This window comes from Bos indicus x Bos taurus, chromosome 13 (assembly GCF_003369695.1).
Source record: "Bos indicus x Bos taurus breed Angus x Brahman F1 hybrid chromosome 13, Bos_hybrid_MaternalHap_v2.0, whole genome shotgun sequence".
Classification (NCBI taxonomy): domain Eukaryota; kingdom Metazoa; phylum Chordata; class Mammalia; order Artiodactyla; family Bovidae; genus Bos; species Bos indicus x Bos taurus.
In genome coordinates, this window is record NC_040088.1 from 21668759 (window position 1) to 21688118 (window position 19360).

At 42.7% G+C, this 19360-nt stretch overlaps 1 protein-coding gene across 4 annotated transcripts in view; it reads right to left on the reverse strand.

Moving 5' to 3' along the window:
* KIF3B (kinesin family member 3B) overlaps positions 1 to 18937 on the reverse strand; it is a 40014-nt gene extending 21077 nt beyond the window's left edge. Inside the window, exons 1-3 of one of the 4 annotated variants that reach the window (XM_027558828.1) lie at positions 18825 to 18926; positions 17479 to 17602; positions 13521 to 13620 (exon numbers count right to left, since the gene is read on the reverse strand). The gene's annotated coding sequence lies outside the window, so the exon portion shown is untranslated. Of the gene's footprint in view, positions 1 to 13520; positions 13671 to 17478; positions 17603 to 18824 lie in introns of all 4 variants that reach the window. The other 3 variants (XM_027558827.1, XM_027558826.1, XM_027558829.1) reach the window with 3 other exon arrangements.
* Positions 18938 to 19360: the final 423 nt, after the last annotated feature.

The window sequence follows — 19360 nt, forward strand, 5'->3', positions numbered from 1 at the left end:
GTCACTCTAGGTATATATGCTGCTAATTAATAAACACGGAGTTGTTACGTTTCTTCATTGATCTTTCACAAAAAATTGTTCTGTTGGTAAGTAAGCACATGGAAATGTGAGAAGTTACTTTTCATAATTCTTCTAATTGTTACATGTAATAAAATAATGTTCTCTAAGAATGAAGAACCACAAGACCTCTTAGCCTCCCTGCATCAGTTTTTATAAGATCTGTAAAACAGGGATAATTCTCCTTCATTTTGGATGATTGTCAGACTAACACTTATAAAGGTGGAAATACTTTGTGAACTAAAATAAAGTCAGATTAAAGTTAACTAATATAGGGACTTCCCTGGCAGTCCAGAGGTTAAGACTCAGCACTTCCACTGCAGGGAGTACAGGTTCAATCCTTGGTGGGGGAACTTTTGCTCACATGCCACAGCATGGCCAAAAAAGAAAAAAGAAAAAAAATTAGCTAAAACAATTGCATTCAAAACCCTTGTCAGAGGGGCATTCTGAAGATTACTGGTGGTGATGGTGGTGGTTTAGTCATTAAATTGTGTCTGCCTCTGGTGACCCCATGGACTATAGCCCACCAGGCTCTTCTGTCCATGAGATTTTCCAGGCAAGAAAACTAGAGTGGGTTGCCATTTCCTTCTTCTGGGAATCCTCCCGACCCAGGGATTGAACCCGTGTCTCCAGCATTGGAGGCAGTCTCCAACATTGCAGGTGGATGGATGCCTTATTGCTGAGCCACCAGGGAAGCCTAATTTTATGCATTAAATATCACTAGACTAATATTTTCTCTTGTTCAATTTGTAGTCATCATCCTTAAAAATCAGTTCAAACTGAGATCCAAATACCTAATCAATGTTCAACTGTGGTGGTTTGCAGTTTAGTCACTAAGTTGTGTCCAACTCTTGCAACCCCATGGACAGTAGACTGCCGTGCTCTTCTGTCCATGGGATTCTTCAGGCAAGAATACTACAGTGGGCTGCAATTTCCTTCTCCAGGGAATGTCCAATTAAAAGTAAGTATCAAGTCATTTAAAGAAAACCATGTAAAAGGCAGCCTTTCATTCATCACCTTCTAGAAGCTACTAGAATTTCGCCGGATGCTTCGAATCAGATATCAGAATGGCCAGGTTACTGCATCTCCTTTTCTTTTCCAGGGGAATGGCCCCCAAGCTACAGATATGGCTGATCCCTTGCCTATCTCTCCCTCCACTTCAACAGGGGCCTAAAAGCACTCTAGGTGCCAAGCCCGAACCCTGGCCCCAGAGCCTCCTTTGGGGAGGCCTCTGCTGTAGCACCTGGGATGGTTAGACAAGACCTGAGATTCCAAGGAATACGAAACATAAGAGGTGGATGGGGAACAGGTCACTGGAGAGGACCGATTCTTCTGCGTTTCATACCTGGGGAGAGGTTTTACCTATGAAAACAATGTGACCCCAAGCCTCTCTAATAAAACGAAAAAGCCTGCAGCAGGCTTTCATGCAGGTCTTGATGTTCAGCTGCTTCTGTTACAGCCCTGTATATTTTTGAGTTCTCCAAAACAATAAAAACAAAGGAATGATAATGACCCACAGTAACCTTAAAAAGCTTTTAAAAAGAAGGAATTCCCAAAGTCTGAGTCCACTTAATTAAATCTCCTTGACTTGGAACACAGAACATCATTTCTTTTCTGAACTCACTGAGCTTGGCTGAACTAGTCATGTACTACTGACATATTACTTCAGGAAGATGGACTAATTCAATTTCCTGCCACCAGAGCTTAAAATCTTGCTGTGGGTCCTCCTCAAAGGAGAGGGTTTTCTTGGAAGGATGCCCTGATAGTCTTTATTACCTTCCTCCTCCTCCTTCTGGTCTGTCTAATTACAGTGATAAATCTTTAAAGGAACTCACAGCATTGCCAGGAAAGGAGAAACCACAGGTCAAGCAGCTCAGCATCTTTATCCCAAACACCTCTTCTGCTTGAACTTGTCATCCCATTGTTAACAACCACCGTTAGAATGGCTACTACCCATGAAAAATTGAGTCTTTGTCCAACTTCATCTCTTTTGTCCGTGAGGAAATCAGTTGCACATTTCTCAGGGAAACCACTCTCTTCCAGAATCTTTCGTGTTTGGATTCACACACTCTCACCTGTGCTGTCAAGGAGTCCATGACAAATTCTAGAACTAGGTGTGGATCTGGATTATCAGTAACTACTGGCTTCCTATAGAGATTCTAGAACACAGGTCACAAACTGGTCACATTCTACCTGAAGCCATTTTTATTTGGCCCTATCATTGTCTAAAAAAAAATAATAACAAAACAAACCCCCCAGCAACTCTACCTCTCTATCTGTATATACCTTGGTGAAAAACCTTTGCACATATGCACAAGGAAACACAGAAAAGGATGCTTCTTGCAGCATTGCTAAAATAGTAGAAAACTGGAAACAACCTAATCATCCATTTATAGAGGAACTGAAAAATAAAAGATCGTACATTCATGCTACAGATATTACACTATTCAGTATTTAAAATGAATAAATTGGAGCTGCTGCCGCTGCTAAGTCGCTTCAGTCATGTCCGACTCTGTGCGACCCCATAGATGGAAGCCTACCAGGCTCCCCGGTCCCTGGGATTCTCTAGGCAAGAACACTGGAGTGGGTTGCCATTTCCTTCTCCAATGCTTGAAAGTGAAAAGTGAAAGTGAAGTCGCTCAGTCGTGTCCAACTCTTAGGGACCCCATGGACTGCAGCCTACCAGGCTCCGCCATCCATGGGATTTTCCAGGCAAGAGTACTGGAGTGGGGTACCATTGCCTTCTCCATAAATTGGAGCAGGAGTCAGCAAATGACACCCCACAGGCCAAATCCAGCCCACAGCCAGTTTTTGTAACGAAGTTTTATTGGAACACAGCCATACCCCTTTGCTTACATATTATCTATGGCTGCATTAGCTATAAAATAGCAGAGCTGAGTAGCTGTAGCAGAGACAGTGTGGCCCACAAAACCTAAAATCCTGATCTGTCATAGAAAAAGTCTGTCAACTCTGAATTAGTTACATATATTTACATTGATAAATAAACAGGTTGAGACTTTCCTCGTGGTCCAGTAACTAAAACTCTGTGCTCCCAACACTGGGGACCCAGGTTTGACCCCTAGTCAGGAAACTAGATCCCACATGTTGTAACTATAAAGATTTCTCATGCCAACTAAGACCTGGCACAGCCAAATAAATATTTTTTTTTTAAAAAAGAAAGAAAACAAACAGGTTGAGTGAAAAAGCAAGCTGCAGAATGACAATTATGACTAAAAAATTAGAAAACAATATGTTCAAGGATTTGCATTTATGTATATGTAAGTATCCCCAAAAATGGAATAGAAGGATATACAATAATTTATGATAGTGCCTGCTAAAACTGGACAGAGTGAAACGTAGAGAATGGAACAAGAAATGTAAAGAATTTTTTAATTTTACCTGTAATACTTTATCATTTCTCTTAAAAACAAATAGAAACAGGTTATGAGGCTTAAAGCAAATAAGAGAAAACATTAACAACTGTCAATTCTGCTTCCTATATTATTCTCTGAATGTTTAAGGTTTCTGAAAAAACAAAACAAAACAAAAAACTAAACTAAAACAAACAAAAAACCAATAGCGATTTCACATTAAAACAGACAGGTTTTCTGCTTCTCTGAAAGAATGGGAATATCCTGATGGCCCCTGGCCCAGGCCCCAAGTGCCAGCAATGAGAGCTGAATGACAGCTCAGCCACCCAATGATGGGCCCAGCCACCGAATCCTCCCCAACCCACACTTTCTACTGTCTCACACCCAGCATGCTTTGCTTATCTACATTTCCTGCCTGGCTCCTGTAGGCATCTCTTGTCTATGACCAAATTTATGTATGCACACTCAGTCGTGTCCGACTCTTTGCGACCCGGTGGACTATAGCCCACCAGGCTCCTCTGTCCATGGAGTTTTCCAGGCAAGAATACTTGAGCAGGTTACCATTTCCTACTTCAGGGCATCTTCCTGACCCAGGAATCAAACCCGTGTCCTTTGTATCTCCTGTGTCTCCTGCAATGGTAGGTGGATTCTTTACCACTGTGACACCTGGGAAGCCCTTGCCACGCTAGTCCATCTTTTTAAATGACACTTACCAAGGCTCTGTAATGACATGGAATATGCTTAGCATAAATGAAAAAGCAGTTTACAAAATTAAATACAAGCAATCCCAATTGTATACAAATAAGACACACATCACAACAGCAGTAGTGGTCCACTCTGTGAGACGGGACTGCATACAGGAGATCTTCCCTGGTCCCTCAACCTTTCTATATTTTCCACATTTTCTCTAACAAGCATGTGGTATCTTTAAATGGGAAAAAAATAAAGGTCTGGCAATTCTCTAGGCTAGTCACTGTTCCTTGCAGGAACAGCCCTGCAAGGAGGGGTACCCTGTGGGTACACAGTGCATACTAATACACCTTTAATGAATGCATTCCAACGCAGTGTCCTCTAAGGTCAGATCAGGTAAACACCTGCCAACTGCCTGGCCTGGAGTTCAAGGACTCGGAGTGTCTGAAAGGCAGCCCAAGCCATAGATCACAGAGCCTAGCAGAAAAGCACCGCAACACTCAGACAAGAAGATAAAAGTGACGCCCTATTAACCAGCCCAAACCAAGTCCGTGTGCAGCTTTCTCTCAGGGGAAGCAGCTGTTTCCACTCTGCATCCACCTCATCACCATCAACATGACTCTCTTTCGCAACTGCTGCTAATTGTTCTGAAGGATCAGGACTCCTTGTTTGCCAATCCCTGAACCAATATCAAGAGAGCAAGCTCAACTCTGGGTCTATGGTTCCCATGATGGCCAGTTATCAAAATGGGAATGACACAATTTTCACAACAAGACTATCCATCTCCAATTGAAAAAATAACATCCCTGCCTGGAGAACTTTTAAAAGGACATGGAATCTGTGTTGAGAGAATAGTTCTATATCTGCGTCTATGTACATAAAATATATCTGGAGGAATGCGCAAGAGCCAGATAACAACACTGGTTGCCTGTAGGGAAAAGAGCTGGGGAGCTCAAGGCCACGAGCCGAAGGGAGGCTTTACAGTGTATATCCTTCTATACCTCTTGAATCATGTAAATATATTACCCAGTCTTAAAATCAAATTAGGGGAGGAAAAAAGATGGAAAATTTTTGTGAAATTAACTAAACTATATCCAGATGTTAAAACCCATTTTCTTTTCATCTATCCACTTTCACTGACCACCACGAATATAACGTAATAGAATGTTTTAACTGATGAACAAGGGCCCTAGGAGTAAAGCTACTTGTTCCCACTTCTTGGGGAAGTGTCATAAAAGAGCTTCTACGAGGTCTACAGCCATGGAGTCTTTAACGTTCTAATGTCAATGTTACGTGTCATGTAGCCTCAGCCATAAAAGGCATTTAGAACAAACATCAAAATAATAGACTAATAATATATATTCTGTTATTACAGGCACTGTTTATATACATAAGGGAATCTTTTTTTGTAAGCCAAACAGTTGAGTGCTCTGTCTAAACACTTTCAAACTATCTCTTACAGTACATATAAGAGCCACAGCATTTCAAACTGGCACAAATTATTTAAGGGCATTTGAGCAATCAATATCAAAAAACTGAAGGGATTTCCATGACAGTCCAATGGTTAAGATCCCACACATCCAATGCAGGGGGCACAGATTCAAACACTGGCTGGGGAACTAAGATCCTGCATGTCACACAATACAGCTAAAAATATATATATATACATACATATATATATATAAAAACACTGAAATGCAATACTTGAAATGTAATACTCCCTTGAAACAGCAACTCCATTTCTAGCTACTATTTTAAGGCCATCAGTGAATAACTGAATACACGTGCAAGATGTACATACACCTTTACGTTTATCTCAGCTGTATCTCTGACCACTTAAACACTCATTGATAAGGAACTGGCTAGATTATGACATATCTCTACAATGGGAAATTATGCAATCATTAAGAATGGTAATAAACCTCTAGGTACTTACACAAGGGAAGATGTTCACGACATCTTTTTGGGAGGAAAAAAGCAGGCTACCAAACAGGACAGTTACTATGACACAATTCATGTCTACATGTGCATGCACAAGCGCAGAGACAGATGTGGAGGAAACTGTGCAAAGACAAGACACACCATTCAAGCATGAACTTGAACATTCAGCAGGTCAGGACTTGAAATTCTGCTCTGCCACTCAGCTATAACATCTTCAGAAAGTTACATTGTCATAGCTTCTTCTATAAAATGGAATTAGTAACACCACCTACCATAAGTAACTGTTATAAGGATTAAGTAAGCTAATAAATGTTAAATGCTCAGTCTAGTCCAAGATGTACAATAAACCCTCAAGAAAGGCAAATAATATTGATCTCTGGGGGTGAGCTTGCAAATTACTGTTTTTGCTTTCTTTGGCCTTTGTGATAGGTATGTGTATTTTGTTTCTTACAATCAAGCGGGGAGATGGCAATAAAAATTTTTTCTTTGGGGGAAAAAGGTCTAGTACCTTGGTTTCAGCTTACGTGTCTTAAGATGACAGACTACTTATCTGGAAAGAAACCTAGAAAGGTCACAGACAAGAAACATGATTACATAAATGCCTGGCATTATGGCAATTACAAATTGCCGCCATGAGCTCCGTCATTTGATGACCCCAACAGGCAAAGAAAGAAAGCATTTATCTAGTGGGGAAAAGAGGCAAAGAAACCAAAACATTCATAAACAATATATTCAAGTCTAGGGGACACTAATTCAGAATCAATGTGGGTCTGGGGCTTCCTTGTATTCAATAGTCACGACTCATTAAGCGCTTAATGTATATACCTCTCCTAATCCTCAAAATCACCTTTTGAGGAATAGGTATTAACCTTATTTTAAAAACAAGGATGGGAGGCTCAGAGAAATTTATTGGCTCAAGGTCACAGCAGTTAAACGGTACAGTCAGGATTCAAAACCAGGTTGTCTTATTGAAAAACTCTAAACTTACTAAACATATATACATGCATATACATGTGCGTCAATATATGCAGAGATTAAAACAATTCAAGTTGTATATACAGTGAACAAATAAATCTTCCTCCTACCCTTGGGGAGATACTTGAAGCATTTGCAAACATTAATATATGATATATTCATGCTTAATATATCTTAACTAATATAAACACTGCTTCCCCACTTTTAAAATTGAGGTGTAAGTAAGTATGTATCATCATTCTCTATCTTACTTTATAGATCTTGGAGAAACCTCCCATTCCTCCAACCCTCACCCCTGTCCCCACCTTTTAAGTAGCTGCTTAGATACCACAGTACAGTTGCCTGATAATGTCTTTGATCAGTCCCCCACTGAGGGAAACTCCAGCAGTTTTCGGTCTTTGCAAAAGTTTTTGGTCAGTGCAACAATGCTGCGGGGAATGTCCTGAGCACTGGGCTTCCCAGGTGGCTCAGTGGTAAAGAATCTGCCTGCCAATGAAGGCGATGCAAGAGAGGAGGGTTTGATCCCTGGGTCTAGAAGATCCCCTGAAGGAGGAGAGAATACTCCAGTATTCTTGCCTGGAAAATTCCATGGACAGAGGAGCCTGGAGGGCTACAGTCCATAGCGTTGCAAAGAGTTAGACATGACTGAGCATACACCATGAATGAATATACCTTTAACTATATGTGGGGGTTCTTAGCAGAAGCTACTGCTAGAGGTTTAAAGGCTATGCATGTCCTTTTGACAGAGGGCACAGTCTTACCCACTCCCTTGGCTATACCATTTATCCTCCCAACCATAGGGCACCCACCGCCCACACGACCCCAACATTCAGGGCTAATGCTCTGAACTACCACTAAGCTATGAAGCTGGAAGAGCCTGCCTGCCAGGAACTTCTTGTTCCATGTACTGATCCAGCAAAGAAATGAAACAGTCTCTCTGCTTAAAATTTATACTGTGACAGAAACTTCATCAACCAAATACAACATTTGGTCCTTGAGTAGGACTCTTTTCTGGATCTTGATTTGAATAAATTGATTATTAAAAATATATAAGACCATCAAGAAACTTCGAACCCTGAACATCAGATGATGTTAAGGAACTATCGTTACTTTTTAGGTATAAAAACGGTATTTTTTAAAGAAGGTTCTTACTCTTGACAGATACACACAAAAGCATTTTCAGATAAAAGTGACATGCTGTCTGGAACCAAAATAATCAGGGGTGAGGTCAGTGGGGTGGATAAAACGTCACAGGTGAACCAGAACTGCCGTGTGCTGATAACTGCTGGACCTGGGTAATGGGTTCACAGTTCATTATACTGTTCTATTTTTATGTATGCTTGAGTTTCCAAAATGGAAAAAAAAACAGATTGCCTTCTGACCAGTGGCACTTTTTTTTTAACTTTTAAGAAAATTTTAACTGTGGTTAAAAAAAACCCCACATATTATAAAATGTACCCTCGCAACCACTTTTAAGTGTATAGTTCAGTAATGATATTCACAGTGTTGTGCAACAGATCTCTAGAACTTTTTCATCTTGCCAAACTGAAACTCTATACCTATCAAACAGCAACTCCCCACCTCCCTGTCTCCCCAGCCCCTGGAAACCACCATTCAACCTCATGGTTCATCCGTATTGTAGCATGTGACAAGATCTCTGCCTTTTATAAGGCTAAATAACACCCCATTGTAGTATATACCATATTTTCTTTATCCATTGATATGGCCATGGACATGCGGGCTACTTGCACTTTTTGGCTATTGTCAATAATGTTGTAGTGATGATGAGTGTACACAATGACTTGTCCTTTTAATCAGACAGCCAGGCAGCTGGGCAGAGAGCCACAGCAAATTCTGTATTTGAAGGAGGGAGGTGGCCTGGAATAACAAAAAAGAGGTTCAGACACACCAGGGATTGAAACCCAGTCCAACCATTCCCAGCTCTGGGACTCCATGCAAGTTCCCTCACCCCTCTGAGCCTATTTCCTCCTCTGCAAAATGGGACTATCATGAATGCCTGGCTACTTGGGGTTGTGTGAGGATCAGAGGAGGACAGGCATGATGATGCCTGGCCCACAGGAGGTGCCTCTGCCCTGACCCAATTTACGGGAGTAAAAAACCTTGGAGATTGGAGAGAGAAGCAACACGACAGACTGAGATAATCAGCAGCAAAGTAAGCAGAAACCAGGGTGACCTGGCTCCAAAGTTCATGGCCTTTTTTCCACACCAGCATGTCCTAAATGTCAGTCACCTGACTTCACAGTTTTTGCCATATCCATACACTACCTGTACTATTATTGAGTTAAGGTTTTGCATTAAACCTACTTTTAACACACGTTTCTTTTTATAAGAAACTTTCTATCACTACCATAAATGGAAAACCAGTATCACTTGTTGTAAATGGAAGGTAACTGAAAATAAATATAAGGACACACAACAGTGTTACCAAATTCAAACTAAATAACTGCAGCTTACCTAAGGCCCCAGAACTGATCTCTCTCGGTTAGAAAGGGAACTTAGCACACGTTAAGAAAGACTGGAACCACATACTCTTCTTGACATAGTCAGAAGAGCCAAAAGAGTTTCAGAAGGAATAACTCTCAAAGTGTCAACTCAACAGAATTTAGGATGTTGTATCGGAGAGTCACCTAAAATCTTCCCCCGTCCCACCTGGTTTAACCCCTAGAATCTAATCCCATCTAAATCCTCAAAATCAGAGTCCCATTATCAACATCTCTGGTGATTCTGGTGTGTACATTAATGTCAGAGCAGCTGCCTACATATGCCACCTTTATAGTAAACAGTTTCCAAAGTTGATCAAACAGAATATCCCATAAATCACAGGATGTTTCAGTAATATAATGAATTGGCTACATTTTAAAAATTCCTTTCTGGAAGTCCATCAAAAATATCATGGTTCACTGTCTGATTCCATAAAGACATGCTTGCTCTCACAGCTCATCCACTGCACAAAACTGATAACGTACATATAGTATTTCTGGTTAATGTCACCAGCCAATAGTCTGTTCAGAGAATGAAAGGTTTAAATGTTAAAGTCTCATGTTCTGAGTCCTATTCACAAGGAATTCTGTATCAAAAAGAAAAACAGGGACTTCACTGTAGTCCAGGGGCTAAGACTCCATGCTCTCAATGCAGGGGGCCCAGGTTCAATCTCTGGTCAGGAAACTAGATCCCACATGCCACAACTAAAAATTCTGCGTGCTACAATGAAGATTGAAGATCCTGTGTACCGCAACCAAGACCTGGTGCAGTCAAATAATTAGGTAAAAGAAAGAAAAACAGATTAAGGAAACAGCAAAGAAGGCTGACAAAAATTATTAAAAGATACCTTATGGTATGTGAATTATATCTCAGAAGCTTTTTTTTTTTTTAAAGATATCTTTAGAGGGTCCTAATCAAATTTTAAGAAGGAAAAGGTACAGTTTTCCTTTTGAACTTTATAAAGTTCTAACTTTCCCTAAACTAATTTATTTAGAATTGTTCTCTAATGAGGCTGGCAGAGAAGCAAAGATGCTCACCACAGCACTATATGTGATTATTAAAAGCCAGAAACATCATCAGTGCCCACTGCTAGGGAAAATTTACTAGTTCAATATTAGTAAACATGAAAATACGGAAAAATGGTTATGAAACGTTAAATGAACATCTCCAAATGCAAAACTGGAAATACACATTGAGAGCAACTATCTGAAAAGACAACTGCAAGTGGACCAGTAAGCTGAAACTGAATCAGAATACCTTTTTCAAAGGCAATCCCTCCCCACTGAACTATTAATGTCTGCCTTTTCAACTTTGTTTAGACACTATCTTGTTAAAAACATTATTTAGGAGGCTGCCTTTACAATTACTTTTTTTTTTTTTTAACAAGGAAAGGATCCAGTTTAAAGAAATCACAAGGGGACTTGCCTGGGGGTCCAGTGGTTAAGACTTTGCCTTCCACTGCAGGGGGTATGCGGAGAAGGCAATGGCACCCCACTCCAGTACTCTTGCCTGGAAAATCCCATGGACAGAGGAGCCTGGTGGGCTGTAGTCCATGGGGTTGCTAAGAGTCAGACACGACTGAGCGACTTCACTTTCACTTTTCACTCTCATGCATTGGAGAAGGAAATGGCAACCCATTCCAGTGTTCTTGCCTGGAGAATCCCAGGGACGGGGGAGCCTGATGGGCTGCCGTCTATGGGGTCACACAGAGTCGGACACGACTGAAGCGACTTAGCAGCAGCAGGAGCAGCAGGGGGTACGGGTTCAATCCCTAGTCCGGGAACTAAGTTCCCATATGCCTCCAGGTCAAAGAACCAAAACATAAAATTCAGAAACAATACTGCAACAAGTTCAATAAAAACTTAAAAAATGATCCTCATTAAAAAAAAAAACAAACAAACTTGGACTTCCCTGGTGGTACAGTGGATGAGAATTCGCCTGCCAATGCAGAGGACATGGGTTCGATCCCTGCTCCAGGAAGATTCCATGTGACATGGAGCAACTATGGAAGCCCGTTGCCTAGAGCCTGTGCTCTGCAACAAGAGACGCCACCACCATGAGAAGCCTGAGCACCACGACTAGAGAGGAGCCTCCACTCTCAGCAACTAGAGAAAGCTTGTCAACAGCAAAGAAAACCCACTGCAACCAAAATATTGTTTTAATTTTAAAAACATCATCAGAAACGTAAATACAAACTTATGCAAAGATAATCTTTAAGACGTTCACTGTAGCATTACTCATAGCATTAAGTTTTGAAACCAGCCTAAACGACAATGATTAGGGAAACAGGTGAGAACTGCATATCCATGAGATAAAACACATTTAGGAATGCATTTTCCTTTGGACAGTAAGATGATTTAACAGGTAGTTATTTCTGGGTGAATCTTAGTTAATCTTTTTAGGATTTTCCTCATTTTTCCTCAGTGGACATTATTTTTATAGTCAGGGGGAAAAATATTAAAAAAAAATGCTGACAATTGAAGAAATAAGGAGGGAAAAACACCATGTATTTCTTGGGCTAGAATCTAACCTGCTATTGCAGATCTTGCAAAACCCGTAACTATTTCCACCAAGAACTATCTTCTTGCGGTTATCTTAAGTAACTCAAGCTGACGTTTTAGCTTATCTGGATGGAATCTTTTATGATTTACTAGCTAGACTTTTTTGCTTAGGTTATTAAATGTGTTCTAAAGTAATGATTACTGCAGTCCCCTATGCTGCTGGAGACAGTACTATGAGCTTTAGCCTCTGTTTAATTTATATCACACATGAAAGCCTCAAAGCAAGTCCTTCCAGAAACCAGTGCTGAAGGGGATGAAGGACCCCAGGGTGGGTAACAGCATGTCCAGTCTCAGCTCCCAAGAATCTATTACGACTTCTATTTCACTTGGACCCACTTCCATTTCTACACTATGTTCGAATATGACAAAATGCAACTGCTGCAAATATCTTGCCAAAAATTATAAAAATAAAACCACACCCACCACAATTATCACTGATGCTCTCTAATGCAAACTATGATTTAAATAAACCAGCATGCTAAAGACAGACGTGCCTGTGTGTGAAGCGCTCTCCGTCTGCTATCAGTGTAACAAAGTGAGGAGACACAGTGTGTCACCAAGACTAACTGAGCCTTAAACAAGAACATCCCAAGCAGCAATGCAGATGTCTGTGCTGATAAGATGAGCTGACAGTAAGGATCTCTGACTGCCAAGACAGAGCTCTCAAAGCCCCACCCTGGAAGGCCTGGGAGAAAGCACTGCATCAAGTCACCAAGGAAAAGGAAAAGATTACCCAACTCAAAGCTGTCTTTCAGGCAGCGCTGGAAGAGCCTTGGAAGACCACCCCATGTCCATTTTGCCTATACAGATACTGAGGGCCAGAGATGCTGAGTTACTTGCCTTGGGTAACACAGCAAATGGCAGAATTGTGCTTATAATTCATGTCTCCACCCAGATCCCGCTGCCTTTTCACATCAGAATTTCCTGTGATGGTACAGGCTTTGATCAAGAACTCTTTCTAAGATTGCGGAGATAAGGGGATATAGAAAAGAAAATCCCACCCAGCAGACAGGGAGAGCTGAGGCTCAACAAAGGGAATCTTTTGCAATTAGTCAGCTGGTGGCATAGGACTTTAGCCAGCTTCTCCTCATTGGTACAGATGTTATCACCAGAATCTAGAAGCAGTTCAGGCCTGAATGATTCAGAATACAAGCTCACAGTGCCTACCTGCTTCATGTTTCAGGCCTGAGTTAAAGCTAAGAAGAGGGACAGGTAGCCTATCTCACCAATCAGGTTATCTGTCTGATGCCTGCCAGTCAAGTAATTGACATCCAGAATTATATTCAAACACCAAGGGTTTTCCCCCTGATTTCTTCAGTCATTCTATGAAGTCCCTTTTCCTTCATCAGCATTTGAAGTTAGTCACCCAGGTACAAAAGGGAAAGAAAGGCCTTTGACAAGACATCAGGGAGGTGCTGCCCACCTGAAAAACAGATGAACAAGGAGTGGCTGAAGAGCAGTAGACGCGGGGTCAGCAGGCTTGGGTAAGTTATTTGACTTTTCTGTGCCTCTACTTTCCTCTTCTGGAAAATGGGATTCATAACAGTACTCAGTTACCAGGCTGCTGTGAGGACTAAACGAGACAATGCATGTAAAGAAAGGACAGCATTTGGATCAATAAATGTGAGGTATTCCTGTTACAGGTATACCTTGGAGATACTGCAGATTTGGCTCTGGACAACTATAATAAAGCAAATCTTGGAATAAGGCAGGTCACACAAATTTTTTGGTACCCCAGAGCATATAAAAGTTATGTTTACACTATACTGTTGTCTGTTAAGTGTGCAAGAGTATTATGTCTAATGAAACAATACAATTGTTTTATTAAAATGCAATTGTTAATTTAAAAATACTTTATTGCCCCCAAAAATGTTAACCATCACCTGACAACACAGGGTTCCCACAAACCTTCAAATTGTAAAAAATGCAGTATCTGTGAAGCACAATAAAACAAGGAAAGCCTGTACTTCTATTACCATCATGTCTGGTTAAGTCCTAGTTTTGTGACTTATTACTGAAGAGGTGCATCACCAGCGTTAATGGACCCAGAAAACACCCTGGGGGTGCGCACCTTGGTAAAATGCAGACTGGTTGACTATATCTAGACATAAATTCTACATTTCTAATAAGCTCTCAGGGCACATGGGTGCCTTGATCATACAGAACAGCCCTGGACCAACAAGGATCTAGCTAGCCCTGCACCTACCAAGTATCTAATATTAGTGACCAAAATGAATGCTCTCTCAATGCTTCATCTGTAAACTAGGTAAAATGCATGTGCCACATGATCTCAACTAACTAAACATTAGTACACAAGAATGTGCAGGAAAGAGCATTCTAAACTGAAAACAAAGCTAGACAAGCGGAGGTGGTAAATTATTAGTCTTACTATTCACAGTGCTGAATCTACAACATTGTGAAGTCTAAATTTACCAAGGCAGTTATTAGCATAAATGAAAAGGCAGCTCAAATTCCCTTGCTTCGAAGAGATACTCCATTCAAGGATGCTCTAGGAATTCTAGCAGAACACAACAGCTTCTCAAGGGATTCCCAAATCAAAAGCTCTGAAACTTTAGAAATGTCATTTGATGGCCAAGAAAGAACCACTATAGCAGGCAGACTGTGGCCATTTGAGGCACTGAACTTCACAAGTGATTCCATTCTGTCTCCCAGAGTTGGCCAGCCTTCCCCCAGGAACCTTCATCAGCAAAGATCTTGAGTTAGGACAGCAACGCCAACAGCAATGAAACAGATGGGCACTGCCCTGGCACAGCCTGTACCTGCCACTCCACAAGCTGGCAAAGAGCCAGACTTCAAGAACAGTAGGGCTTCTGATGTCCGGGGGGGGGGCTTCAAACAGACACACCTGGCTGTCTATCCTGTAGGATCTCCTCCCCAGAGGCTCTAAGTGGGATGTTTATACCTTGTGCCTCTCCTCCAAGGGTTCACGGGAACCAGAGCTAATTCTTCCACACAGGGCACCTTACCAAAAAGCTGTCTTATCATTTTCAAGGCAGATGGCACCAGCAACATCTACCTAATTGCTCAGGCCAAAAACTCAGAAATCATCTATGATTCTTTGCCCTCAACCACCATCCCGCTGGTTTCACCTCCACAACACATCCCCAATCCATCCTCTCATACCATCTCTACTGCCAACACCCTAGAAAGCCACCATCACCTCTCACTTGGCCTCTGAGCGACTGTCCAGGCTGCCATTCTTATACCTCTTAAAATTCACTGGCCACAGAGGCCAAAGTGATTTTTAAAAAACACAAAACAGATCATATCACTTCCTTCTTAAAGCCTTCAATGCTTTCCCATTGCTTCTGGAATAAAAGCCCACCTCTGTGCTCTGGGCTACAGGCCTGCAGGACCTGAAGCCTCACCCCCACCCATCCCCCACATGCCCACTTGCTCCGGCCACTCTGAGTCTTCTTTTGGTTCCCAGAATTTACCAAGCTTATTCCCACCTAAGAGGCTTTACCCCTGCTCTTCTGCCATTTTCAAATGGCTGGCCACAAATCTCAGCAAAAATGTCATCACCCTAGAGTAACCTTCTTGGACCACCCAGTTTAAGTGGCAGCACCCCCATGGAGAAGTTACTCTCTATGACACACTGTTTTACTGTTTTCAGAGTACTTATTTCCATTCATTTACCGGTTTCTTCTTCTGATACTGCCATTAGAATGGAAGCTGCATGTGAGCAAGGACCTCACCTACCTCTTGACCATCACAGCTCCAGGCTAGAACTGCACCGGACACACACCACGTGTTCAGCAAGTGAATGAAACTGAACCAGTAGGGCGAGAGCACTGAACTTGCAGTCAGAAGGCCTGGAGGTCAACGTGAAATGGGCCACCCACTAGCAGCCTGGCTTCTTACCCCAGGTCCCTCAACTGCAAAATGGGAATCTCAATCTGCACCTTCCTGTCCTCACAGGGTTACTGATAGACCAAATGAGTGAAGACACATTTAAGCATTCTTGTAAACCATTAGGCACCATAAAGAGGGCACTGTATTATTAACCAGCACAACAGAAGGTTCTTTCTCAGAGACCCATAAATCAGTGGATAAAGGGCTTAGAGAGCAAGCCAAGACTTCTAGCCCAGGCACCCAACAGAAACCTAAGGACACAAGAGATGTGAAACCACATCTTTACACCAAGGAGGGGAAAACACAAGACATGAACTCACATCAAATTCAATTGAAATGCTAGTGATTTGCAAATTAAGCTCCGAGGTCCTTGAAGAATGTGGAGTTGGGGCTGATCTCCACATGCCCCACGTGCTTGGCAAATAGGATTTGGTAAACATTTACTGAACTGCGAGTCCAACAACCAGACTTGGCATCTGACCATCAGCTTTCGTTTTTCTTTGCAATCCATTCTGACATGGGATTACAGGTTCTTGGGGCAACCCTGTAACAGTGACATTTACACCATACTATGATAGCTACTGTTTCATGAATTCAGTGACCCTGTGAAGTTGACAAGACCTAGTATCATCAGCATATGCTTTAATTTATTCATTCACTAACCATCATTGGAATATAAAGCATAATTCAGGTTATTTAGGCTGCTGCTGCTGCTAAGTCGCTTCAGTTGTGTCTGACTCTGTGTGACCCCATAGATGGCAGCCCACCAGGCTCCCCGTCCCTGGGATTCTCCAGGCAAGAACAATGGAGTGGGTTGCCATTTCCTTCTCCAATGCATGAAAGTGAAAAGTGAAAGTGAAGTCGCTCAGTCGTGTCCGACTCTTAGCGACCCCATGGACTGCAGCCTACCAGGCTCCTCCATCCATGGGATTTTCCAGGCAAGAGTACTGGAGTGGGGTGCCATTGCCTTCTCCGTTATTTAGGCTATGTTAGGCCTAAATAACAATAGCTAATGCTTACCAAAACTGCCAGGCACTTCACATGTATTAGGCGTACATAAATCCTCACAACAGCCATGGGTGGTGGATACTATTATTACCCTACTTTTCTAGATGCTGAAACTGTAGCACAAAGAGCTAAAGCAAATTACTCAGTGGCACACAACTTAGAAGCAGCAGAGCCAAGATTTGAAGCCAGGCAGCTTCATTCCATGCTTTTAAACCACTAGCATGCCATCAGAATTGACAATAGCACTAAAACGACCCATTAGCTTACTCCTCTCATTTTAAAGAGGAGGGGTCAGGAGAACAGAGAAACCCCTTTAAACATTCCAACTCTGTTCTGAAGTTCACACTTTGATGGTATCTATTTAACTGAAGCTTTATGTAAGATCTTGTTTCCTCGTCAGTGGAAGAAAAGCCTCTAGCCACAGCAGTCAGAAGGAACAAAAGAACCGCTGAGAAATCAGAGATATCAGGGTACGGAGAAGAAAATACAGGATTTACCTGGAAGTGTGTCCAGCTCCATCACTTAATAGGTATAAAATTCTTAGGCAAGTCATTCACTTTTCTTAGCCTCAGTTTCCTCATCTTCGAAATGGAGATGACATCACCACCTACCTGGCAAAGTCTATGTGAAGATTAAATGAGATAATATACCTGAAAAGTGCTTCTTAATCATATACAGCTGACCCTCAGTATTTGTGGGGAATTGGTTGCAGGAGCCCCAGTGGATACCAAAATCCATGGATGTTCAAGTTCTTTATACATAAAGGTGAAGTACATAACTTCGTTTAAAAAAAATCGCATCCACACAGTTCAAACTTGTGTTGTTTAACGGCCAATCACACTTGGAAATAGCTATTACTGTTTCAAGCACTTCTCAAAAGACAGAAACATAACTCTTTGTCTTCTGGAAGAGTCAACAAGACCTAAGTAAAAAAATAAAACCATAACCTCAACTATCAACAAGGACTTGACCCCAGGGTTTCCCCCACCAGGACTATTTTGCATAAATCCACACCACCTCCCTTGCTCTTAGCAGAATGAAGAAGTAAAACTGAGAGGGGATGTCAACAAGGGAATACATCCATATGAGCTGGTGCACTACATACCTAAACCCTACCTGTCTCAAAGTCAACCCCTCCAGGAAGCTTTACTCAAACCACCCCACATGCCTCCTAACAGCTTGTTGAGCACTTACTATGTGCCAAGCTACTTGACATACCCGTCTTACTGATTCCCACTGCAGTTCATTAACGCATTTTACAGATAAGAAAAGAAGGCTCAGAGATTAATTTGCCCAAGCCAACACCATTACTAAGTGGAGATGCAGAGTCTCAAATTCAGACACTCGGACTTCAAGTTGGACTCTTGGCCCTTCTCCTCCCCACTGAGGGAACTTCCAGCATACACGGCTCAATATGTTAAACACTCCGAGCAGCAAGTGTTAGGACCCCACTGGGCAAACAGGTCAACTGAGGCCAAGAGGGAAAGGGACTTGCCCAAGGTCACACAGTGAGCCAGGGGCAGCGCCAAGATTTGGACCCCAAGCTTTCCCTTTCCCACCTCCCTTACCGCTTCCCCTCTCCCTCCCGCTTCTCCCCAGAGCTCCGTCTCTGACTTCCACTCCTCGCGGCCGGGTCTAGGATCGGGCCGCACTCCCGCTTGGGGGAGAAGGGGACGAGGCCGTCCGGACTGCCTGAAGATGCCCAGGAGGCAGGGCAGAAGATGCTCCCGCTGCCGGAGCTGCAAAGCCTGTCGGTGGTGCCGCCGCGGGCCTCCAAGGGAAGATACCATGCGGCGGAAAGATCGGCCCTGCCCAGCAGCCCTGCGGCTCCACCCCGACTCACCTGCAGCCCGAGCTGAAAGCGGGCGGCTGCGGGGGCGGCGGCGAGCCGTAGGCTCAGCCGTTGGCTCAGCCGTTCCCCGCTGCCCCGGATGGGGAGAGAAAGAGGCCGCTCACTTCCTTAGCAACCGGCTCGGCGACCTACTTCCTTAGCAACCAGTGTCAATTTCAATAACTTTATTGAGACACGAATGACAGTCATTGACAGTCTGTCAGGCAGGGCAGGGAGGGGCCGGGCCCTGCCAGGTACTGGCCCTTAGTAGGTACCCAAGACCCTTCGGTCCTTTCACCCATCTAAGGGGGTGTGAGACGAGCGATACACGGTCTGACTCCGCCTGCTAGTATCTCGTGCCTCAGTTTCTCCATCTGTAAAATGTAACGCACTGGCTTTGTTGCGCCCTTTGGCCTTTTCTAAAGTGCTTTCATGTCTCAAACTCCCATTTAGAGTCCAACAGACCACTCAACCAAAAATTTAACAATCATTCCTGTCCCTTCTTTCTCCTTCGCATGCCCCTCCCACCCCATTAAGTCAGTCACCGC